We start from the raw sequence: 25,033 nt of genomic DNA on the forward strand, positions 1-25,033 counted from the left end.
ATTATATTGTGCAGCTTATCTCACCACCTGTAGTTATTTAGGTGAAAGCTCCAAAATGCTTGCCTAATATGTCTGTTTATCCAAAAGGAAGTAAAAAGGGAGAGCTAGAAAGATAGCATTGCATCACATTACATGGCAATGCAATGCACAGTTGCTGAAGTTGAACCAAAATGAGCTTGTAATCTGGCTTCTGCAACTTTGAACATGAAAAATCCAATGAGGAGAAGAAAAGCAAAGCCAAAGAGTCCATCCCAAAATCCGACAAACAAGCAAAATGAACAAAAAACATTGAATTCAATTCTTTCTGATTTTAGAAACTGCATTAAAGAAGGGGTGCACCGGTCCTGGAGATACTGCAATACCAGGTCAATGCGTGGAGTGGACAGAGCAAGCTCTTTTTCCATCTCCCTGTTCTAAAAATCCATTTAATATATGGTCCCCAGATAGGGGACGTATCAGATATTAAACTGATAAGAACAGATACTACACTTGATCTTAGCCAAAAGGCCGAGAAGCGATAACCAGAATTGGTTTCAAACTACGGAGCCACCCAAGGATCCTGAAAAGTCCATTTGTGGAGATGAGCTCCTGGACTCCCGTTAAGAAGACATGTTGTCAACCTCTAGATCCCTTACATGCCTGCACTTTTCGGCTTGCTGCTGCTGCAATCCACGCGTTTTAGATCTGCATAACTCCACCTCTTTAAACACAGCACCTTCACCCCCTGCTGTTCCCACCCGCCTCAACACCGTTGGAAGGGAGGAGAACCAATTAAGGCGGGGGGTGGGGTGGAACGAGCAGCTGTCTACCCTTAGCAGGAGGGCTCCTGATTACATACCTCTCCTTCTGCTGCTGCTGCTGGCTGTCCAGCAGCAGACTGAAGGTGGCTGCTGCTGTGCACAGGTATATAAAGGCTCAGAGCCTATTATGACACGCGCAGCCAGCGTTCCATTGCCACATTCCATCTACTGCAGGCAGGATACCTGGCTGGCTGAATGTCGCTGAGAAGCTCACAGAGACCGCCATAAGCAACAGTTTAACAGAATGCCACAGACTAATCAACCAAACTTTTTGGGTTGGGTTCTCTTTTATAGTCTGCAGGCATTAAATGAAAGAAGTCAGTGTTCCAGCAGAAGGAGACAACGTTTCAGAAAAGGCATTGTAGCAAACCAAAAAAGAAATTTTAAGCGCAGCAGAGTAACCAGCGCACATACCTGTTAGCTCAGGTGAGTTTAAAAGGCTGCTGTTGATAACAAGGGCATTTGCTAAATAGATGGTGTGTGTGCAACAATATACTGAAAGGTCAATTATATTGTGCAGCTTATCTCACCACCTGTAGTTATTTAGGTGAAAGCTCCAAAATGCTTGCCTAATATGTCTGTTTATCCAAAAGGAAGTAAAAAGGGAGAGCTAGAAAGATAGCATTGCATCACATTACATGGCAATGCAATGCACAGTTGCTGAAGTTGAACCAAAATGAGCTTGTAATCTGGCTTCTGCAACTTTGAACATGAAAAATCCAATGAGGAGAAGAAAAGCAAAGCCAAAGAGTCCATCCCAAAATCCGACAAACAAGCAAAATGAACAAAAAACATTGAATTCAATTCTTTCTGATTTTAGAAACTGCATTAAAGAAGGGGTGCACCGGTCCTGGAGATACTGCAATACCAGGTCAATGCGTGGAGTGGACAGAGCAAGCTCTTTTTCCATCTCCCTGTTCTAAAAATCCATTTAATATATGGTCCCCAGATTGGGGACGTATCAGATATTAAACTGATAAGAACAGATACTACACTTGATCTTAGCCAAAAGGCCGAGAAGCGATAACCAGAATTGGTTTCAAACTACGGAGCCACCCAAGGATCCTGAAAAGTCCATTTGTGGAGATGAGCTCCTGGACTCCCGTTAAGAAGACATGTTGTCAACCTCTAGATCCCTTACATGCCTGCACTTTTCGGCTTGCTGCTGCTGCAATCCACGCGTTTTAGATCTGCATAACTCCACCTCTTTAAACACAGCACCTTCACCCCCTGCTGTTCCCACCCGCCTCAACACCGTTGGAAGGGAGGAGAACCAATTAAGGCGGGGGGTGGGGTGGAACGAGCAGCTGTCTACCCTTAGCAGGAGGGCTCCTGATTACATACCTCTCCTGCTGCTGCTGCTGCTGGCTGTCCAGCAGCAGACTGAAGGTGGCTGCTGCTGTGCACAGGTATATAAAGGCTCAGAGCCTATTATGACACGCGCAGCCAGCGTTCCATTGCCACATTCCATCTACTGCAGGCAGGATACCTGGCTGGCTGAATGTCGCTGAGAAGCTCACAGAGACCGCCATAAGCAACAGTTTAACAGAATGCCACAGACTAATCAACCAAACTTTTTGGGTTGGGTTCTCTTTTATAGTCTGCAGGCATTAAATGAAAGAAGTCAGTGTTCCAGCAGAAGGAGACAACGTTTCAGAAAAGGCATTGTAGCAAACCAAAAAAGAAATTTTAAGCGCAGCAGAGTAACCAGCGCACATACCTGTTAGCTCAGGTGAGTTTAAAAGGCTGCTGTTGATAACAAGGGCATTTGCTAAATAGATGGTGTGTGTGCAACAATATACTGAAAGGTCAATTATATTGTGCAGCTTATCTCACCACCTGTAGTTATTTAGGTGAAAGCTCCAAAATGCTTGCCTAATATGTCTGTTTATCCAAAAGGAAGTAAAAAGGGAGAGCTAGAAAGATAGCATTGCATCACATTACATGGCAATGCAATGCACAGTTGCTGAAGTTGAACCAAAATGAGCTTGTAATCTGGCTTCTGCAACTTTGAACACGAAAAATCCAATGAGGAGAAGAAAAGCAAAGCCAAAGAGTCCATCCCAAAATCCGACAAACAAGCAAAATGAACAAAAAACATTGAATTCAATTCTTTCTGATTTTAGAAACTGCATTAAAGAAGGGGTGCACCGGTCCTGGAGATACTGCAATACCAGGTCAATGCGTGGAGTGGACAGAGCAAGCTCTTTTTCCATCTCCCTGTTCTAAAAATCCATTTAATATATGGTCCCCAGATAGGGGACGTATCAGATATTAAACTGATAAGAACAGATACTACACTTGATCTTAGCCAAAAGGCCGAGAAGCGATAACCAGAATTGGTTTCAAACTACGGAGCCACCCAAGGATCCTGAAAAGTCCATTTGTGGAGATGAGCTCCTGGACTCCCGTTAAGAAGACATGTTGTCAACCTCTAGATCCCTTACATGCCTGCACTTTTCGGCTTGCTGCTGCTGCAATCCACGCGTTTTAGATCTGCATAACTCCACCTCTTTAAACACAGCACCTTCACCCCCTGCTGTTCCCACCCGCCTCAACACCGTTGGAAGGGAGGAGAACCAATTAAGGCGGGGGGTGGGGTGGAACGAGCAGCTGTCTACCCTTAGCAGGAGGGCTCCTGATTACATACCTCTCCTGCTGCTGCTGCTGCTGGCTGTCCAGCAGCAGACTGAAGGTGGCTGCTGCTGTGCACAGGTATATAAAGGCTCAGAGCCTATTATGACACGCGCAGCCAGCGTTCCATTGCCACATTCCATCTACTGTAGGCAGGATACCTGGCTGGCTGAATGTCGCTGAGAAGCTCACAGAGACCGCCATAAGCAACAGTTTAACAGAATGCCACAGACTAATCAACCAAACTTTTTGGGTTGGGTTCTCTTTTATAGTCTGCAGGCATTAAATGAAAGAAGTCAGTGTTCCAGCAGAAGGAGACAACGTTTCAGAAAAGGCATTGTAGCAAACCAAAAAAGAAATTTTAAGTGCAGCAGAGTAACCAGCGCACATACCTGTTAGCTCAGGTGAGTTTAAAAGGCTGCTGTTGATAACAAGGGCATTTGCTAAATAGATGGTGTGTGTGCAACAATATACTGAAAGGTCAATTATATTGTGCAGCTTATCTCACCACCTGTAGTTATTTAGGTGAAAGCTCCAAAATGCTTGCCTAATATGTCTGTTTATCCAAAAGGAAGTAAAAAGGGAGAGCTAGAAAGATAGCATTGCATCACATTACATGGCAATGCAATGCACAGTTGCTGAAGTTGAACCAAAATGAGCTTGTAATCTGGCTTCTGCAACTTTGAACATGAAAAATCCAATGAGGAGAAGAAAAGCAAAGCCAAAGAGTCCATCCCAAAATCCGACAAACAAGCAAAATGAACAAAAAACATTGAATTCAATTCTTTCTGATTTTAGAAACTGCATTAAAGAAGGGGTGCACCGGTCCTGGAGATACTGCAATACCAGGTCAATGCGTGGAGTGGACAGAGCAAGCTCTTTTTCCATCTCCCTGTTCTAAAAATCCATTTAATATATGGTCCCCAGATAGGGGACGTATCAGATATTAAACTGATAAGAACAGATACTACACTTGATCTTAGCCAAAAGGCCGAGAAGCGATAACCAGAATTGGTTTCAAACTACGGAGCCACCCAAGGATCCTGAAAAGTCCATTTGTGGAGATGAGCTCCTGGACTCCCGTTAAGAAGACATGTTGTCAACCTCTAGATCCCTTACATGCCTGCACTTTTCGGCTTGCTGCTGCTGCAATCCACGCGTTTTAGATCTGCATAACTCCACCTCTTTAAACACAGCACCTTCACCCCCTGCTGTTCCCACCCGCCTCAACACCGTTGGAAGGGAGGAGAACCAATTAAGGCGGGGGGTGGGGTGGAACGAGCAGCTGTCTACCCTTAGCAGGAGGGCTCCTGATTACATACCTCTCCTGCTGCTGCTGCTGCTGGCTGTCCAGCAGCAGACTGAAGGTGGCTGCTGCTGTGCACAGGTATATAAAGGCTCAGAGCCTATTATGACACGCGCAGCCAGCGTTCCATTGCCACATTCCATCTACTGCAGGCAGGATACCTGGCTGGCTGAATGTCGCTGAGAAGCTCACAGAGACCGCCATAAGCAACAGTTTAACAGAATGCCACAGACTAATCAACCAAACTTTTTGGGTTGGGTTCTCTGTTATAGTCTGCAGGCATTAAATGAAAGAAGTCAGTGTTCCAGCAGAAGGAGACAACGTTTCAGAAAAGGCATTGTAGCAAACCAAAAAAGAAATTTTAAGCGCAGCAGAGTAACCAGCGCACATACCTGTTAGCTCAGGTGAGTTTAAAAGGCTGCTGTTGATAACAAGGGCATTTGCTAAATAGATGGTGTGTGTGCAACAATATACTGAAAGGTCAATTATATTGTGCAGCTTATCTCACCACCTGTAGTTATTTAGGTGAAAGCTCCAAAATGCTTGCCTAATATGTCTGTTTATCCAAAAGGAAGTAAAAAGGGAGAGCTAGAAAGATAGCATTGCATCACATTACATGGCAATGCAATGCACAGTTGCTGAAGTTGAACCAAAATGAGCTTGTAATCTGGCTTCTGCAACTTTGAACATGAAAAATCCAATGAGGAGAAGAAAAGCAAAGCCAAAGAGTCCATCCCAAAATCCGACAAACAAGCAAAATGAACAAAAAACATTGAATTCAATTCTTTCTGATTTTAGAAACTGCATTAAAGAAGGGGTGCACCGGTCCTGGAGATACTGCAATACCAGGTCAATGCGTGGAGTGGACAGAGCAAGCTCTTTTTCCATCTCCCTGTTCTAAAAATCCATTTAATATATGGTCCCCAGATAGGGGACGTATCAGATATTAAACTGATAAGAACAGATACTACACTTGATCTTAGCCAAAAGGCCGAGAAGCGATAACCAGAATTGGTTTCAAACTACGGAGCCACCCAAGGATCCTGAAAAGTCCATTTGTGGAGATGAGCTCCTGGACTCCCGTTAAGAAGACATGTTGTCAACCTCTAGATCCCTTACATGCCTGCACTTTTCGGCTTGCTGCTGCTGCAATCCACGCGTTTTAGATCTGCATAACTCCACCTCTTTAAACACAGCACCTTCACCCCCTGCTGTTCCCACCCGCCTCAACACCGTTGGAAGGGAGGAGAACCAATTAAGGCGGGGGGTGGGGTGGAACGAGCAGCTGTCTACCCTTAGCAGGAGGGCTCCTGATTACATACCTCTCCTGCTGCTGCTGCTGCTGGCTGTCCAGCAGCAGACTGAAGGTGGCTGCTGCTGTGCACAGGTATATAAAGGCTCAGAGCCTATTATGACACGCGCAGCCAGCGTTCCATTGCCACATTCCATCTACTGCAGGCAGGATACCTGGCTGGCTGAATGTCGCTGAGAAGCTCACAGAGACCGCCATAAGCAACAGTTTAACAGAATGCCACAGACTAATCAACCAAACTTTTTGGGTTGGGTTCTCTTTTATAGTCTGCAGGCATTAAATGAAAGAAGTCAGTGTTCCAGCAGAAGGAGACAACGTTTCAGAAAAGGCATTGTAGCAAACCAAAAAAGAAATTTTAAGCGCAGCAGAGTAACCAGCGCACATACCTGTTAGCTCAGGTGAGTTTAAAAGGCTGCTGTTGATAACAAGGGCATTTGCTAAATAGATGGTGTGTGTGCAACAATATACTGAAAGGTCAATTATATTGTGCAGCTTATCTCACCACCTGTAGTTATTTAGGTGAAAGCTCCAAAATGCTTGCCTAATATGTCTGTTTATCCAAAAGGAAGTAAAAAGGGAGAGCTAGAAAGATAGCATTGCATCACATTACATGGCAATGCAATGCACAGTTGCTGAAGTTGAACCAAAATGAGCTTGTAATCTGGCTTCTGCAACTTTGAACATGAAAAATCCAATGAGGAGAAGAAAAGCAAAGCCAAAGAGTCCATCCCAAAATCCGACAAACAAGCAAAATGAACAAAAAACATTGAATTCAATTCTTTCTGATTTTAGAAACTGCATTAAAGAAGGGGTGCACCGGTCCTGGAGATACTGCAATACCAGGTCAATGCGTGGAGTGGACAGAGCAAGCTCTTTTTCCATCTCCCTGTTCTAAAAATCCATTTAATATATGGTCCCCAGATAGGGGACGTATCAGATATTAAACTGATAAGAACAGATACTACACTTGATCTTAGCCAAAAGGCCGAGAAGCGATAACCAGAATTGGTTTCAAACTACGGAGCCACCCAAGGATCCTGAAAAGTCCATTTGTGGAGATGAGCTCCTGGACTCCCGTTAAGAAGACATGTTGTCAACCTCTAGATCCCTTACATGCCTGCACTTTTCGGCTTGCTGCTGCTGCAATCCACGCGTTTTAGATCTGCATAACTCCACCTCATTAAACACAGCACCTTCACCCCCTGCTGTTCCCACCCGCCTCAACACCGTTGGAAGGGAGGAGAACCAATTAAGGCGGGGGGTGGGGTGGAACGAGCAGCTGTCTACCCTTAGCAGGAGGGCTCCTGATTACATACCTCTCCTGCTGCTGCTGCTGGCTGTCCAGCAGCAGACTGAAGGTGGCTGCTGCTGTGCACAGGTATATAAAGGCTCAGAGCCTATTATGACACGCGCAGCCAGCGTTCCATTGCTACATTCCATCTACTGCAGGCAGGATACCTGGCTGGCTGAATGTCGCTGAGAAGCTCACAGAGACCGCCATAAGCAACAGTTTAACAGAATGCCACAGACTAATCAACCAAACTTTTTGGGTTGGGTTCTCTTTTATAGTCTGCAGGCATTAAATGAAAGAAGTCAGTGTTCCAGCAGAAGGAGACAACGTTTCAGAAAAGGCATTGTAGCAAACCAAAAAAGAAATTTTAAGCGCAGCAGAGTAACCAGCGCACATACCTGTTAGCTCAGGTGAGTTTAAAAGGCTGCTGTTGATAACAAGGGCATTTGCTAAATAGATGGTGTGTGTGCAACAATATACTGAAAGGTCAATTATATTGTGCAGCTTATCTCACCACCTGTAGTTATTTAGGTGAAAGCTCCAAAATGCTTGCCTAATATGTCTGTTTATCCAAAAGGAAGTAAAAAGGGAGAGCTAGAAAGATAGCATTGCATCACATTACATGGCAATGCAATGCACAGTTGCTGAAGTTGAACCAAAATGAGCTTGTAATCTGGCTTCTGCAACTTTGAACATGAAAAATCCAATGAGGAGAAGAAAAGCAAAGCCAAAGAGTCCATCCCAAAATCCGACAAACAAGCAAAATGAACAAAAAACATTGAATTCAATTCTTTCTGATTTTAGAAACTGCATTAAAGAAGGGGTGCACCGGTCCTGGAGATACTGCAATACCAGGTCAATGCGTGGAGTGGACAGAGCAAGCTCTTTTTCCATCTCCCTGTTCTAAAAATCCATTTAATATATGGTCCCCAGATAGGGGACGTATCAGATATTAAACTGATAAGAACAGATTTTTTTTTTTTTTTTCCTCAGATTAAGACCCACATTAATTTATGCATCATAGCGCATATTCACATAACGGGTTCTCAAATCATCATTCGGAAAAACAAAAACAAAATCCCAATAAACACAACCCTGCAATTAACTGTTACTTACTGTAAGAAGTCCAATGTGAAAAGTTCCAGAGTGCTTCTGCTGCTGTCTCACCATACTTCTTTTTATCCAATAAATAGGCATAAAACAGTCTAGCAAGAAAAATCTTTCTGCATTCCATGGGGGAAAAAACAATCTTTTTAAAAATCACCAAATTCCGAACGTCCCATAAAACCTCTTTATATATGACAAAAATAATCCAGCTTGCCCGCTTCCTTTGCGAGTACTTAAAATCTTGACCTATTAAAATCCTTTCAAAATCGAAACAATGAAAACCAACTAAAGCAACAAACATACGTGACAACAAGGTAAAAACTTTTTTAGCAAAAAAACAGTCCCAAAAAATATGCTGTATTGTTTCCACCTTATTGCAACCTTCCCTAGGACATAGTTCTTGAACCTTTATCCCCCGGTCATTCAAAAAAGCCCTTGTTGGCAAGCATCCATGCAACGCCATCCAGGTTACATCCTTCTGTCTGTTGCTGATTCCACGCATGAAAAAAAGCTTCCACACCTGTCCAGACTGTGCATTATTACAAAACGGCACATCACATAACATCTCCTTCTTCTTAATACCTGAGACAATCAGTTTTTTGTCCGGTCTAACCATGGAGCTTATCCCATTTTGATCATAGAAGGACCTAAGCACCACATAAAAAAACGGTATCACAAACGAAACTGGTTTTCTTAAATCCTTCTCACACCAGCTCCATTTCTGGAAAAGCCGTCCTGCTAAATATTTGCACATGTCCGCAGTCCTGTTATTGCACTGGGATAATTTATAAATGTTCAAAAAATAATGCATTCTTAAAAATAAGTCAATGTTAGGAAAATCACAACCCCCATTTTCCACAGAACACATAACCATTCCTCTTCTTAGTTTCTCCATTTTGGATCCCCAAAAAAACACAAACAGTTTCCTTGTCACTCTCTTTGTCCAAAGCACAGCAGGTGGGAAAATCAAAGCAGTGTACAGCAGAAGCGGGAGAATCACAGACTTGATTACCAGCACTTTCCCTCTCAGCGACAGGTTCCTTAGTTTCCAAAAGTTCAACTTCTGATCCATTTTGTCTTCTAGAATCTTCAGGCTGCTTTTCCCTTTCAGTTCCTTCTCAAAGATGACACCAAGAACCTCAATTTCCTCCCTACTCTCCACTCCTGCCACGTTAACCTCAACCTGCCTCCCAAAATTACAAAGCTGGCACTTTCCCCAATTCACCGCCATACCAGCCACACAACAAAAAATCCTTACGTGCAAATTCACTCTATTGAGATCCGCCTGTGAACCACAAGTAAAAACAATATCATCCATATAACTTAAAGACTTGACTGGACCCCCGGATCCCCCAGGAATAAAAACACCAGCCACACACTTGTCAACTTGCACACTTTTTAAAAGGGCCTCCACCACACAGATAAAAAGAATTGGTGACAGGGGACAACCCTGCCTAACTCCCGATAAAATATTAAAACTGGAACTCACATGCCCATTAACTAAAATCTGGCTACTGACCCCACAATAAAAACTCTTAATGACCATCAATAATTTATCCGGAACACCAAGGTGACTTAAAGCAGAGAACAAAAATCTATGTGATATTTTATCAAAGGCTTTCTCCAGGTCCACCGACTGTAACAAAAGAGCATTCTTATTCAAATTAGCCTGATAAATTAAGTCTCTTAGAAGCAGCAAATTATCTGAAATTTTCCTACCAGGCACTGCACATGCCTGATACTCCCCCACCATATCACCTATCACATCTGCCAGTCTACCAGCCACAATTTTAGAAATAATTTTGTAATCACTGTTTAACAATGTTATGGGCCTCCAATTTTTAATATCCCTCATGTCCCCTTTCTTATGAATCAGCGTAACAATCCCCCTACGCATAGAAACCGATAAAATCCCATGAGTAAAACCATATTGCACCACCCGGGAAAACTCCACACCTATAATATCCCAAAATCTAACATAAAATTCAGCAGGAAGACCATCACAGCCTGGCGTCTTGCCTTTCGCCAAGCCATCCACTGCCCGTCTAATTTCATCTTTCCCAACCTCCTCACTTAAAAACCCAATTTTCTCCTCAGGAATATTATTAGTTAATACTTTGCAATAATCATTAATTTCCGCATCACTGGCTCTACTATCGTTAGAGAAGAGTGTTTCATAAAAGGAAAGAATACTGCCAATCATCTCATCCCCAGATACCTCCCCTGCAGGAGAAAAAACAGACTTAAAAACCCCTTTAGGTTTAAAACATTTTTTAAAAAAGTATCTCGAACATTGCTCATTTTCCTCCATGTGCTTTATTTTTGCCTTAAACATAATAGTCTTCCCTTTTTCAATAAGTATCTTCTTCAGTTCGTCCTTCAAATCTGCAATCTCTTTATCCACCTCCATCCCCGCTCTCTTAAACTTATGGAGTACTTCCAATTTTGAAATAACAGCAGCATCATGATCCCTTTTGGCTTTCGCTCTCCTAAAACACACCCCTTTAAAATAACATGCAAATTTCTCTTTAGCCCAGTCCCACCACTCTAGCAAATCTTTAAAAAGGTGCTGTTCAGACACACAAGACAAAAACACTTTATTAAAACCAACCTTAACACTCTCCTCTTCCAGCAGGCTTACGTTCAGCTTCCAGAGTCCCTTTCCAAAAGCCAGGGACTCAGCTATACACAGATCTACCACTATCATCTTGTGGTCAGAAAAAGTCGTCATCACGTGGTTGCACTTGGCCACCTTAATCCCTTCAGACATAAAAACATAGTCAATTCGGGAAACACTACGTCCACTGTCTGATATGTATGTGAACTTATCACTTGGCCCAACCATCAGACCAGCATCCGTGTAGCGTAAATCCTGCACAATCTGATTTAAAATATTAGACATAACATCAGTCCTACCTTCCGTAGAGCTCTTACGATCTTTTGCGGATCTGACACAATTAAAATCTCCAGCCACTATAGTGAAGTCTCTGCCTGGTAAAAACAACTTTAGAGACTCCAAAAACCCAACTCTTGCTTGTTTATCAGCAGGGGCATAAACATTAAAAACCCGTACCCGCTGACCTAAAAAATCCACTAATAAAAACAAACATCTCCCAGGTATGATTACTTTAAACTCTAAAACCTTTAGACTGGAATTACACAGTAAAATGCCCACCCCTTCATTCCTGTTTTCTGAGCATGGGGACCAAAAAGATTGCCCCTTATTCCACTCACTCTCATGCGGGGCAGATTTAATTACACATTCCTGCAGACAGACAATATCTGCATTCACACTCTCAATGTACTCCAGTATCCCTGCTCTCCTACAAGCAGAACCAATCCCTCGTACATTCAGAGAAGCAACACACAACGCCATCATAACAACAGGAAAAAATCTCCACCATACCCGATCCATCATGAACCAGGAGAAAACCCACTCCTGCCACCCACTTTTCTACGTATATCAGGCGACTCAGAACTCGAGTCCCTGTTAGAATAACCTGGTCTTAGGGAGACTGGATCTTCCTGCCCCCCAGACCAACACCCCTCCACCTTACTTCTTTTAATCACGGAGGCATAACTCTCCTCCTTGCCATCATCTTCCTCCTCATTTTCACTCCAATCACTGTTAACCCTATCACGCTGCTGAGGGGTTATAGTTCCATCCGAATCAGAATCCTCCTCCTCCAAAACCTCCATTTCCTCACCCCCATCTCTTCCCAAAACAGGATTCACTGACTCCGCCATATTAGACAAATCCATCCCATCACCCGGGCCATGCACATCAGCTACTTTGTTTATTACTTCCAGCCCCTCCCTCAAACCAACTTTCTTCTGGCTCCGCCCCTTTTCCTCCATCTTGGGCACCGCATGGTCTCTTCCCCTACCACCATCTTGTTTTTGGCTTTCCCCCTCTGAGTCTGAGCCTTCGCCCTCCTCCCCACTTTCCTGCCGAGTCTTCTTCTGCCTCTCTTCAGCGTCCACCTGTGACCTAGGAATCTGAGCCCACAATCTACATTTCCTTGCAAGGTGATCTGCATGTCCACACAAATCACACACCTTATTCATTGGGCAACCACTTGCAACATGCCCAGATTTCCCACAACCTCTACAAACATCACCTTGCACTGGACAATCTTTCTGAACATGTCCAAACTCATGACACTTCCTACAATATTCCATCTGTCCATTATAAAAACAAAATCCCCTTTCTCCTCCGATAGAAAACTGTGCAGGAATGCTCTTGGCACCCCCAATAGCTCTATCATCCGGTCTCAGTTTTACAACATATCTCCTCTTGCCATTTAGATAATTGTATTTGTTCTTCATTCTTCCCAAAAATTTAACCTCACTACAATACCGAGCTAAAAAATTGGAAACAGTCTCATCCGGAACTTTAGGGTTATACATGTGCACAACCACATACTTATATGTCTGCTGGAACAGAGGTTCCAGTGCAATAAACTCTAGGCATTTCAATTCCTTTTCTTCCTTCATTCGTACCAACTCCATGTAGACTCTCTGGCAAATACTCAAAGAAACAAAAGTGATATCATAAATTCCTTGTTTCTGAAAATCCTGCAGTGCCAATACATCCGTTACCTTCAAGCCATTAATGTTCTTCAAGACATCAACGCAAACTTGGTCCAAACCGATTTCTCCTTCATGACCTGCAGCCACCTTCAGACGGACCGAGTCCTCTAATCCACGTGTTTTCTCCACCATTTTTACAGCAGATAAACACAATCGCCGCTCAATCGCACACTAGGGCCCCACAAGGGGGAACCCCAGTCACAACTGCCCTCCAAACAACACCAGCAGCAGAAAACCACCACTGATCTTGCCAAAAGGCCGAGAAGCGATAACCAGAATTGGTTTCAAACTACGGAGCCACCCAAGGATCCTGAAAAGTCCATTTGTGGAGATGAGCTCCTGGACTCCCGTTAAGAAGACATGTTGTCAACCTCTAGATCCCTTACATGCCTGCACTTTTCGGCTTGCTGCTGCTGCAATCCACGCGTTTTAGATCTGCATAACTCCACCTCTTTAAACACAGCACCTTCACCCCCTGCTGTTCCCACCCGCCTCAACACCGTTGGAAGGGAGGAGAACCAATTAAGGCGGGGGGTGGGGTGGAACGAGCAGCTGTCTACCCTTAGCAGGAGGGCTCCTGATTACATACCTCTCCTGCTGCTGCTGCTGCTGCTGGCTGTCCAGCAGCAGACTGATGGTGGCTGCTGCTGTGCACAGGTATATAAAGGCTCAGAGCCTATTATGACACGCGCAACCAGCGTTCCATTGCCACATTCCATCTACTGCAGGCAGGATACCTGGCTGGCTGAATGTCGCTGAGAAGCTCACAGAGACCGCCATAAGCAACAGTTTAACAGAATGCCACAGACTAATCAACCAAACTTTTTGGGTTGGGTTCTCTTTTATAGTCTGCAGGCATTAAATGAAAGAAGTCAGTGTTCCAGCAGAAGGAGACAACGTTTCAGAAAAGGCATTGTAGCAAACCAAAAAAGAAATTTTAAGCGCAGCAGAGTAACCAGCGCACATACCTGTTAGCTCAGGTGAGTTTAAAAGGCTGCTGTTGATAACAAGGGCATTTGCTAAATAGATGGTGTGTGTGCAACAATATACTGAAAGGTCAATTATATTGTGCAGCTTATCTCACCACCTGTAGTTATTTAGGTGAAAGCTCCAAAATGCTTGCCTAATATGTCTGTTTATCCAAAAGGAAGTAAAAAGGGAGAGCTAGAAAGATAGCATTGCATCACATTACATGGCAATGCAATGCACAGTTGCTGAAGTTGAACCAAAATGAGCTTGTAATCTGGCTTCTGCAACTTTGAACATGAAAAATCCAATGAGGAGAAGAAAAGCAAAGCCAAAGAGTCCATCCCAAAATCCGACAAACAAGCAAAATGAACAAAAAACATTGAATTCAATTCTTTCTGATTTTAGAAACTGCATTAAAGAAGGGGTGCACCGGTCCTGGAGATACTGCAATACCAGGTCAATGCGTGGAGTGGACAGAGCAAGCTCTTTTTCCATCTCCCTGTTCTAAAAATCCATTTAATATATGGTCCCCAGATAGGGGACGTATCAGATATTAAACTGATAAGAACAGATACTACACTTGATCTTAGCCAAAAGGCCGAGAAGCGATAACCAGAATTGGTTTCAAACTACGGAGCCACCCAAGGATCCTGAAAAGTCCATTTGTGGAGATGAGCTCCTGGACTCCCGTTAAGAAGACATGTTGTCAACCTCTAGATCCCTTACATGCCTGCACTTTTCGGCTTGCTGCTGCTGCAATCCACGCGTTTTAGATCTGCATAACTCCACCTCTTTAAACACAGCACCTTCACCCCCTGCTGTTCCCACCCGCCTCAACACCGTTGGAAGGGAGGAGAACCAATTAAGGCGGGGGGTGGGGTGGAACGAGCAGCTGTCTACCCTTAGCAGGAGGGCTCCTGATTACATACCTCTCCTGCTGCTGCTGCTGCTGCTGGCTGTCCAGCAGCAGACTGAAGGTGGCTGCTGCTGTGCACAGGTATATAAAGGCTCAGAGCCTATTATGACACGCGCAGCCAGCGTTCCATTGCCACATTCCATCTACTGCAGGCAGGATACCTGGCTGGCTGAATGTCGCTGAGAAGCTCACAGAGACCGCCATAAGCAACAGTTTAACAGAATGCCACAGACTAATCAACCAAACTTTTTGGGTTGGGTTCTCTTTTATAGTCTGCAGGCATTAAATGAAAGAAGTCAGTGTTCCAGCAGAAGGAGACAACGTTTCAGAAAAGGCATTGTAGCAAACCAAAAAAGAAATTTTAAGCGCAGCAGAGTAACCAGCGCACATACCTGTTAGCTCAGGTGAGTTTAAAAGGCTGCTGTTGATAACAAGGGCATTTGCTAAATAGATGGTGTGTGTGCAACAATATACTGAAAGGTCAATTATATTGTGCAGCTTATCTCACCACCTGTAGTTATTTAGGTGAAAGCTCCAAAATGCTTGCCTAATATGTCTGTTTATCCAAAAGGAAGTAAAAAGGGAGAGCTAGAAAGATAGCATTGCATCACATTACATGGCAATGCAATGCACAGTTGCTGAAGTTGAACCAAAATGAGCTTGTAATCTGGCTTCTGCAACTTTGAACATGAAAAATCCAATGAGGAGAAGAAAAGCAAAGCCAAAGAGTCCATCCCAAAATCCGACAAACAAGCAAAATGAACAAAAAACATTGAATTCAATTCTTTCTGATTTTAGAAACTGCATTAAAGAAGGGGTGCACCGGTCCTGGAGATACTGCAATACCAGGTCAATGCGTGGAGTGGACAGAGCAAGCTCTTTTTCCATCTCCCTGTTCTAAAAATCCATTTAATATATGGTCCCCAGATAGGGGACGTATCAGATATTAAACTGATAAGAACAGATACTACACTTGATCTTAGCCAAAAGGCCGAGAAGCGATAACCAGAATTGGTTTCAAACTACGGAGCCACCCAAGGATCCTGAAAAGTCCATTTGTGGAGATGAGCTCCTGGACTCCCGTTAAGAAGACATGTTGTCAACCTCTAGATCCCTTACATGCCTGCACTTTTCGGCTTGCTGCTGCTGCAATCCACGCGTTTTAGATCTGCATAACTCCACCTCTTTAAACACAGCACCTTCACCCCCTGCTGTTCCCACCCGCCTCAACACCGTTGGAAGGGAGGAGAACCAATTAAGGCGGGGGATGGGGTGGAACGAGCAGCTGTCTACCCTTAGCAGGAGGGCTCCTGATTACATACCTCTCCTGCTGCTGCTGCTGCTGGCTGTCCAGCAGCAGACTGAAGGTGGCTGCTGCTGTGCACAGGTATATAAAGGCTCAGAGCCTATTATGACACGCGCAGCCAGCGTTCCATTGCCACATTCCATCTACTGCAGGCAGGATACCTGGCTGGCTGAATGTCGCTGAGAAGCTCACAGAGACCGCCATAAGCAACAGTTTAACAGAATGCCACAGACTAATCAACCAAACTTTTTGGGTTGGGTTCTCTTTTATAGTCTGCAGGCATTAAATGAAAGAAGTCAGTGTTCCAGCAGAAGGAGACAACGTTTCAGAAAAGGCATTGTAGCAAACCAAAAAAGAAATTTTAAGCGCAGCAGAGTAACCAGCGCACATACCTGTTAGCTCAGGTGAGTTTAAAAGGCTGCTGTTGATAACAAGGGCATTTGCTAAATAGATGGTGTGTGTGCAACAATATACTGAAAGGTCAATTATATTGTGCAGCTTATCTCACCACCTGTAGTTATTTAGGTGAAAGCTCCAAAATGCTTGCCTAATATGTCTGTTTATCCAAAAGGAAGTAAAAAGGGAGAGCTAGAAAGATAGCATTGCATCACATTACATGGCAATGCAATGCACAGTTGCTGAAGTTGAACCAAAATGAGCTTGTAATCTGGCTTCTGCAACTTTGAACATGAAAAATCCAATGAGGAGAAGAAAAGCAAAGCCAAAGAGTCCATCCCAAAATCCGACAAACAAGCAAAATGAACAAAAAACATTGAATTCAATTCTTTCTGATTTTAGAAACTGCATTAAAGAAGGGGTGCACCGGTCCTGGAGATACTGCAATACCAGGTCAATGCGTGGAGTGGACAGAGCAAGCTCTTTTTCCATCTCCCTGTTCTAAAAATCCATTTAATATATGGTCCCCAGATAGGGGACGTATCAGATATTAAACTGATAAGAACAGATACTACACTTGATCTTAGCCAAAAGGCCGAGAAGCGATAACCAGAATTGGTTTCAAACTACGGAGCCACCCAAGGATCCTGAAACGTCCATTTGTGGAGATGAGCTCCTGGACTCCCGTTAAGAAGACATGTTGTCAACCTCTAGATCCCTTACATGCCTGCACTTTTCGGCTTGCTGCTGCTGCAATCCACGCGTTTTAGATCTGCATAACTCCACCTCTTTAAACACAGCACCTTCACCCCCTGCTGTTCCCACCCGCCTCAACACCGTTGGAAGGGAGGAGAACCAATTAAGGCGGGGGGTGGGGTGGAACGAGCAGCTGTCTACCCTTAGCAGGAGGGCTCCTGATTACATACCTCTCCTGCTGCTGCTGCTGCTGGCTGTCCAGCAGCAGACTGAAGGTGACTGCTGCTGTGCACAGGTATATAAAGGCTCAGAGCCTATTATGACACGCGCAGCCAGCGTTCCATTACCACATTCCATCTACTGCAGGCAGGATACCTGGCTGGCTGAATGTCGCTGAGAAGCTCACAGAGACCGCCATAAGCAACAGTTTAACAGAATGCCACAGACTAATCAACCAAACTTTTTGGGTTGGGTTCTCTTTTATAGTCTGCAGGCATTAAATGAAAGAAGTCAGTGTTCCAGCAGAAGGAGACAACGTTTCAGAAAAGGCATTGTAGCAAACCAAAAAAGAAATTTTAAGCGCAGCAGAGTAACCAGCGCACATACCTGTTAGCTCAGGTGAGTTTAAAAGGCTGCTGTTGATAACAAGGGCATTTGCTAAATAGATGGTGTGTGTGCAACAATATACTGAAAGTTCAATTATATTGTGCAGCTTATCTCACCACCTGTAGTTATTTAGGTGAAAGCTCCAAAATGCTTGCCTAATATGTCTGTTTATCCAAAAGGAAGTAAAAAGGGAGAGCTAGAAAGATAGCATTGCATCACATTACATGGCAATGCAATGCACAGTTGCTGAAGTTGAACCAAAATGAGCTTGTAATCTGGCTTCTGCAACTTTGAACATGAAAAATCCAATGAGGAGAAGAAAAGCAAAGCCAAAGAGTCCATCCCAAAATCCGACAAACAAGCAAAATGAACAAAAAACATTGAATTCAATTCTTTCTGATTTTAGAAACTGCATTAAAGAAGGGGTGCACCGGTCCTGGAGATACTGCAATACCAGGTCAATGCGTGGAGTGGACAGAGCAAGCTCTTTTTCCATCTCCCTGTTCTAAAAATCCATTTAATATATGGTCCCCAGATAGGGGACGTATCAGATATTAAACTGATAAGAACAGATACTACACTTGATCTTAGCCAAAAGGCCGAGAAGCGATAACCAGAATTGGTTTCAAACTACGGAGCCACCCAAGGATCCTGAAAAGTCCATTTGTGGAGATGAGCTCCTGGACTCCCGTTAAGAAGACATGTTGTCAACCTCTAGATCCCTTACATGCCTGCACTTTTCGGCTTGCTGCTGCTGCAATCCACGCGTTTTAGATCTGCATAACTCCACCTCTTTAAACACAGCACCTTCACCCCTGCTGTTCCCACCCGCCTCAACACCGTTGGAAGGGAGGAGAACCAATTAAGGCGGGGGGTGGGGTGGAACGAGCAGCTGTCTACCCTTAGCAGGAGGGCTCCTGATTACATACCTCTCCTGCTGCCTCTGCTGCTGGCTGTCCAGCAGCAGACTGAAGGTGGCTGCTGCTGTGCACAGGTATATAAAGGCTCAGAGCCTATTATGACACGCGCAGCCAGCGTTCCATTGCCACATTCCATCTACTGCAGGCAGGATACCTGGCTGGCTGAATGTCGCTGAGAAGCTCACAGAGACCGCCATAAGCAACAGTTTAACAGAATGCCACAGACTAATCAACCAAACTTTTTGGGTTGGGTTCTCTTTTATAGTCTGCAGGCATTAAATGAAAGAAGTCAGTGTTCCAGCAGAAGGAGACAACGTTTCAGAAAAGGCATTGTAGCAAACCAAAAAAGAAATTTTAAGCGCAGCAGAGTAACCAGCGCACATACCTGTTAGCTCAGGTGAGTTTAAAAGGCTGCTGTTGATAACAAGGGCATTTGCTAAATAGATGGTGTGTGTGCAACAATATACTGAAAGGTCAATTATATTGTGCAGCTTATCTCACCACCAGTAGTTATTTAGGTGAAAGCTCCAAAATGCTTGCCTAATATGTCTGTTTATCCAAAAGGAAGTAAAAAGGGAGAGCTAGAAAGATAGCATTGCATCACATTACATGGCAATGCAATGCACAGTTGCTGAAGTTGAACCAAAATGAGCTTGTAATCTGGCTTCTGCAACTTTGAACATGAAAAATCCAATGAGGAGAAGAAAAGCAAAGCCAAAGAGTCCATCCCAAAATCCGACAAACAAGCAAAATGAACAAAAAACATTGAATTCAATTCTTTCTGATTTTAGAAACTGCATTAAAGAAGGGGTGCACCGGTCCTGGAGATACTGCAATACCAGGTCAATGCGTGGAGTGGACAGAGCAAGCTCTTTTTCCATCTCCCTGTTCTAAAAATCCATTTAATATATGGTCCCCAGATAGGGGACGTATCAGATATTAAACTGATAAGAACAGATACTACACTTGATCTTAGCCAAAAGGCCGAGAAGCGATAACCAGAATTGGTTTCAAACTACGGAGCCACCCAAGGATCCTGAAAAGTCCATTTGTGGAGATGAGCTCCTGGACTCCCGTTAAGAAGACATGTTGTCAACCTCTAGATCCCTTACATGCCTGCACTTTTCGGCTTGCTGCTGCTGCAATCCACGCGTTTTAGATCTGCATAACTCCACCTCTTTAAACACAGCACCTTCACCCCCTGCTGTTCCCACCCGCCTCAACACCGTTGGAAGGGAGGAGAACCAATTAAGGCGGGGGGTGGGGTGGAACGAGCAGCTGTCTACCCTTAGCAGGAGGGCTCCTGATTACATACCTCTCCTGCTGCTGCTGGCTGTCCAGCAGCAGACTGAAGGTGGCTGCTGCTGTGCACAGGTATATAAAGGCTCAGAGCCTATTATGACACGCGCAGCCAGCGTTCCATTGCCACATTCCATCTACTGCAGGCAGGATACCTGGCTGGCTGAATGTCGCTGAGAAGCTCACAGAGACCGCCATAAGCAACAGTTTAACAGAATGCCACAGACTAATCAACCAAACTTTTTGGGTTGGGTTCTCTTTTATAGTCTGCAGGCATTAAATGAAAGAAGTCAGTGTTCCAGCAGAAGGAGACAACGTTTCAGAAAAGGCATTGTAGCAAACCAAAAAAGAAATTTTAAGCGCAGCAGAGTAACCAGCGCACATACCTGTTAGCTCAGGTGAGTTTAAAAGGCTGCTGTTGATAACAAGGGCATTTGCTAAATAGATGGTGTGTGTGCAACAATATACTGAAAGGTCAATTATATTGTGCAGCTTATCTCACCACCTGTAGTTACTTAGGTGAAAGCTCCAAAATGCTTGCCTAATATGTCTGTTTATCCAAAAGGAAGTAAAAAGGGAGAGCTAGAAAGATAGCATTGCATCACATTACATGGCAATGCAATGCACAGTTGCTGAAGTTGAACCAAAATGAGCTTGTAATCTGGCTTCTGCAACTTTGAACATGAAAAATCCAATGAGGAGAAGAAAAGCAAAGCCAAAGAGTCCATCCCAAAATCCGACAAACAAGCAAAATGAACAAAAAACATTGAATTCAATTCTTTCTGATTTTAGAAACTGCATTAAAGAAGGGGTGCACCGGTCCTGGAGATACTGCAATACCAGGTCAATGCGTGGAGTGGACAGAGCAAGCTCTTTTTCCATCTCCCTGTTCTAAAAATCCATTTAATATATGGTCCCCAGATAGGGGACGTATCAGATATTAAACTGATAAGAACAGATACTACACTTGATCTTAGCCAAAAGGCCGAGAAGCGATAACCAGAATTGGTTTCAAACTACGGAGCCACCCAAGGATTCTGAAAAGTCCATTTGTGGAGATGAGCTCCTGGACTCCCGTTAAGAAGACATGTTGTCAACCTCTAGATCCCTTACATGCCTGCACTTTTCGGCTTGCTGCTGCTGCAATCCACGCGTTTTAGATCTGCATAACTCCACCTCTTTAAACACAGCACCTTCACCCCCTGCTGTTCCCACCCGCCTCAACACCGTTGGAAGGGAGGAGAACCAATTAAGGCGGGGGGTGGGGTGGAACGAGCAGCTGTCTACCCTTAGCAGGAGGGCTCCTGATTACATACCTCTCCTGCTGCTGCTGCTGCTGGCTGTCCAGCAGCAGACTGAAGGTGGCTGCTGCTGTGCACAGGTATATAAAGGCTCAGAGCCTATTATGACACGCGCAGCCAGCGTTCCATTGCCACATTCCATCTACTGCAGGCAGGATACCTGGCTGGCTGAATGTCGCTGAGAAGCTCACAGAGACCGCCATAAGCAACAGTTTAACAGAATGCCACAGACTAATCAACCAAACTTTTTGGGTTGGGTTCTCTTTTATAGTCTGCAGGCATTAAATGAAAGAAGTCAGTGTTCCAGCAGAAGGAGACAACGTTTCAGAAAAGGCATTGTAGCAAACCAAAAAAGAAATTTTAAGCGCAGCAGAGTAACCAGCGCACATACCTGTTAGCTCAGGTGAGTTTAAAAGGCTGCTGTTGATAACAAGGGCATTTGCTAAATAGATGGTGTGTGTGCAACAATATACTGAAAGGTCAATTATATTGTGCAGCTTATCTCACCACCTGTAGTTATTTAGGTGAAAGCTCCAAAATGCTTGCCTAATATGTCTGTTTATCCAAAAGGAAGTAAAAAGGGAGAGCTAGAAAGATAGCATTGCATCACATTACATGGCAATGCAATGCACAGTTGCTGAAGTTGAACCAAAATGAGCTTGTAATCTGGCTTCTGCAACTTTGAACATGAAAAATCCAATGAGGAGAAGAAAAGCAAAGCCAAAGAGTCCATCCCAAAATCCGACAAACAAGCAAAATGAACAAAAAACATTGAATTCAATTCTTTCTGATTTTAGAAACTGCATTAAAGAAGGGGTGCACCGGTCCTGGAGATAATGCAATACCAGGTCAATGCGTGGAGTGGACAGAGCAAGCTCTTTTTCCATCTCCCTGTTCTAAAAATCCATTTAATATATGGTCCCCAGATAGGGGACGTATCAGATATTAAACTGATAAGAACAGATACTACACTTGATCTTAGCCAAAAGGCCGAGAAGCGATAACCAGAATTGGTTTCAAACTACGGAGCCACCCAAGGATCCTGAAAAGTCCATTTGTGGAGATGAGCTCCTGGACTCCCGTTAAGAAGACATGTTGTCAACCTCTAGATCCCTTACATGCCTGCACTTTTCGGCTTGCTGCTGCTGCAATCCACGCGTTTTAGATCTGCATAACTCCACCTCTTTAAACACAGCACCTTCACCCCCTGCTGTTCCCACCCGCCTCAACACCGTTGGAAGGGAGGAGAACCAATTAAGGCGGGGGGTGGGGTGGAACGAGCAGCTGTCTACCCTTAGCAGGAGGGCTCCTGATTACATACCTCTCCTGCTGCTGCTGCTGCTGGCTGTCCAGCAGCAGACTGAAGGTGGCTGCTGCTGTGCACAGGTATATAAAGGCTCAGAGCCTATTATGACACGCGCAGCCAGCGTTCCATTGCCACATTCCATCTACTGCAGGCAGGATACCTGGCTGGCTGAATGTCGCTGAGAAGCTCACAGAGACCGCCATAAGCAACAGTTTAACAGAATGCCACAGACTAATCAACCAAACTTTTTGGGTTGGGTTCTCTTTTATAGTCTGCAGGCATTAAATGAAAGAAGTCAGTGTTCCAGCAGAAGGAGACAACGTTTCAGAAAAGGCATTGTAGCAAACCAAAAAAGAAATTTTAAGCGCAGCAGAGTAACCAGCGCACATACCTGTTAGCTCAGGTGAGTTTAAAAGGCTGCTGTTGATAACAAGGGCATTTGCTAAATAGATGGTGTGTGTGCAACAATATACTGAAAGGTCAATTATATTATGCAGCTTATCTCACCACCTGTAGTTATTTAGGTGAAAGCTCCAAAATGCTTGCCTAATATGTCTGTTTATCCGAAAGGAAGTAAAAAGGGAGAGCTAGAAAGATAGCATTGCATCACATTACATGGCAATGCAATGCACAGTTGCTGAAGTTGAACCAAAATGAGCTTGTAATCTGGCTTCTGCAACTTTGAACATGAAAAATCCAATGAGGAGAAGAAAAGCAAAGCCAAAGAGTCCATCCCAAAATCCGACAAACAAGCAAAATGAACAAAAAACATTGAATTCAATTCTTTCTGATTTTAGAAACTGCATTAAAGAAGGGGTGCACCGGTCCTGGAGATACTGCAATACCAGGTCAATGCGTGGAGTGGACAGAGCAAGCTCTTTTTCCATCTCCCTGTTCTAAAAATCCATTTAATATATGGTCCCCAGATAGGGGACGTATCAGATATTAAACTGATAAGAACAGATTTTTTTTTTTTTTTCTTTTTAACCAAATCAGATAGGCCGGAGCATAAGCTCAATCAAATTGACTTACAAAAGCCTTTCATTGACACTTAGCCTTTCATCACACTTGGTATATAATCAAAAATAAAACCAAACCTTATCATCAGGTACATTATACACTACTAATTAAACTTTACCAAAAACCTCCACTTTTTAAACTTCCAGATCCCTTCAGCATCTATAATACTTCCACGTTCCTGATCCCAGAGGTATATTACATACATACGTGACAGAATCAATCTCAAACATTCATTAAATGACATTTTCTTCCTTTTAAAAACTAACAAATTCCTCGCATCCCACAAACTTTCAATTACACACACCACCAACAACCATAAAATCCAATCCTTAATTCTACTACATGCACCCATCCCAAACATAGCAAGTTTCCAATTAACATACTTTACACCCACCAATTCCTTGCAAAGTCCCCCTATACCCTTCCATACATCATATGCAAAATCACAATCCCATACCATATGTCTAACATGCTCTCTCAAACCACATCCATCCCTCGGGCATACCTCAGATTTAACTAAATCCCTCTTCTTTTGCACATCTCTAACAGGCAAAATGTCATGCAATATCATCCAAGCGATATCTCTCTGTCTGTTAGTCACACCATCTATACTTAATTTTCTCCACATCTCGGTTACTTCCTCCCCTCTCAACCCATTGATATTACATACCACCTCACGCTCACGCACCATCCTAATGACTTTCTTCTTTTGCCTAAAATCACTCATGTTAACGGACAACAAATCATACTTCCTTACAAATTTCTCAACACAACCATACCATACAGGACACTTAAAAGCAACAGGCACTCTAGCATCCCTTTTGACCCACTTTAAGCCATAAAGCATCCATCCAGCCGAATACTTCATCATATAAGCACACTTATTACTTTTCCCTAGAACCACCACCACCATTTTCACGTAACTAATCCCTAAAAAGAAATCAATATTTGGAAAATCCAAACCACCATTTACACATAACTTATAGACATATTCCCGTTTCAATTTCTCCATGCGACTTCCCCAAAGAAAATTAAAGATGAATTTCTCAGTTTTCCTAATTTTCTTAAAAGCAGCAGGATATACATTCGCAACAAACAACAAAATAGGCAAAATAACCGCCTTAATAATCAGAACTTTCCCAGTCAGAGTTAATTCTCTCATTCGCCAAAAATTCAACTTGCGCACCACTCTCACCCCACAATCTTCCCAACTCTCATTTCCTTTCAAATCATCATTAAACTTAATCCCAAGCAC

General features: G+C 43.7%; 15 non-coding genes across 15 annotated transcripts; all 15 read right to left on the reverse strand.

Annotated features, from left to right (window-relative positions):
• Positions 1-328: 328 nt before the first annotated feature.
• Positions 329-519, reverse strand: LOC141179198 (U2 spliceosomal RNA). The gene has a single exon (XR_012255235.1). It is a non-coding gene; the product is annotated as a U2 spliceosomal RNA (small nuclear RNA).
• A 1,115-nt stretch (positions 520-1,634) lies between these two features.
• Positions 1,635-1,825, reverse strand: LOC141180483 (U2 spliceosomal RNA). The gene has a single exon (XR_012256225.1). It is a non-coding gene; the product is annotated as a U2 spliceosomal RNA (small nuclear RNA).
• A 1,115-nt stretch (positions 1,826-2,940) lies between these two features.
• Positions 2,941-3,131, reverse strand: LOC141179200 (U2 spliceosomal RNA). The gene has a single exon (XR_012255237.1). It is a non-coding gene; the product is annotated as a U2 spliceosomal RNA (small nuclear RNA).
• A 1,115-nt stretch (positions 3,132-4,246) lies between these two features.
• Positions 4,247-4,437, reverse strand: LOC141179201 (U2 spliceosomal RNA). The gene has a single exon (XR_012255238.1). It is a non-coding gene; the product is annotated as a U2 spliceosomal RNA (small nuclear RNA).
• Positions 4,438-5,552: 1,115 nt separating this feature from the next.
• LOC141179202 (U2 spliceosomal RNA) lies at positions 5,553-5,743 on the reverse strand. Its single transcript, XR_012255239.1, has one exon. It is a non-coding gene; the product is annotated as a U2 spliceosomal RNA (small nuclear RNA).
• Positions 5,744-6,858: 1,115 nt separating this feature from the next.
• On the reverse strand, positions 6,859-7,049 carry LOC141179204 (U2 spliceosomal RNA). The gene has a single exon (XR_012255240.1). It is a non-coding gene; the product is annotated as a U2 spliceosomal RNA (small nuclear RNA).
• A 1,112-nt stretch (positions 7,050-8,161) lies between these two features.
• LOC141179891 (U2 spliceosomal RNA) lies at positions 8,162-8,358 on the reverse strand. The gene has a single exon (XR_012255830.1). It is a non-coding gene; the product is annotated as a U2 spliceosomal RNA (small nuclear RNA).
• A 6,073-nt stretch (positions 8,359-14,431) lies between these two features.
• LOC141179205 (U2 spliceosomal RNA) lies at positions 14,432-14,622 on the reverse strand. The gene has a single exon (XR_012255241.1). It is a non-coding gene; the product is annotated as a U2 spliceosomal RNA (small nuclear RNA).
• A 1,118-nt stretch (positions 14,623-15,740) lies between these two features.
• On the reverse strand, positions 15,741-15,931 carry LOC141179206 (U2 spliceosomal RNA). Its single transcript, XR_012255242.1, has one exon. It is a non-coding gene; the product is annotated as a U2 spliceosomal RNA (small nuclear RNA).
• Positions 15,932-17,046: 1,115 nt separating this feature from the next.
• Positions 17,047-17,237, reverse strand: LOC141179207 (U2 spliceosomal RNA). Its single transcript, XR_012255243.1, has one exon. It is a non-coding gene; the product is annotated as a U2 spliceosomal RNA (small nuclear RNA).
• A 1,115-nt stretch (positions 17,238-18,352) lies between these two features.
• Positions 18,353-18,543, reverse strand: LOC141179208 (U2 spliceosomal RNA). Its single transcript, XR_012255244.1, has one exon. It is a non-coding gene; the product is annotated as a U2 spliceosomal RNA (small nuclear RNA).
• Positions 18,544-19,657: 1,114 nt separating this feature from the next.
• Positions 19,658-19,848, reverse strand: LOC141179209 (U2 spliceosomal RNA). Its single transcript, XR_012255245.1, has one exon. It is a non-coding gene; the product is annotated as a U2 spliceosomal RNA (small nuclear RNA).
• Positions 19,849-20,957: 1,109 nt separating this feature from the next.
• LOC141179210 (U2 spliceosomal RNA) lies at positions 20,958-21,148 on the reverse strand. Its single transcript, XR_012255246.1, has one exon. It is a non-coding gene; the product is annotated as a U2 spliceosomal RNA (small nuclear RNA).
• A 1,115-nt stretch (positions 21,149-22,263) lies between these two features.
• LOC141180194 (U2 spliceosomal RNA) lies at positions 22,264-22,454 on the reverse strand. Its single transcript, XR_012255964.1, has one exon. It is a non-coding gene; the product is annotated as a U2 spliceosomal RNA (small nuclear RNA).
• Positions 22,455-23,569: 1,115 nt separating this feature from the next.
• On the reverse strand, positions 23,570-23,756 carry LOC141179828 (U2 spliceosomal RNA). Its single transcript, XR_012255783.1, has one exon. It is a non-coding gene; the product is annotated as a U2 spliceosomal RNA (small nuclear RNA).
• Between the last annotated feature and the right edge of the window lie 1,277 nt (positions 23,757-25,033).

Source organism: Phyllobates terribilis, unplaced genomic scaffold (genome assembly GCF_046119375.1).
Source record: "Phyllobates terribilis strain yellow unplaced genomic scaffold, ASM4611937v1 Scaffold_30__1_contigs__length_15301838, whole genome shotgun sequence".
Classification (NCBI taxonomy): Eukaryota; Metazoa; Chordata; class Amphibia; order Anura; family Dendrobatidae; genus Phyllobates; species Phyllobates terribilis.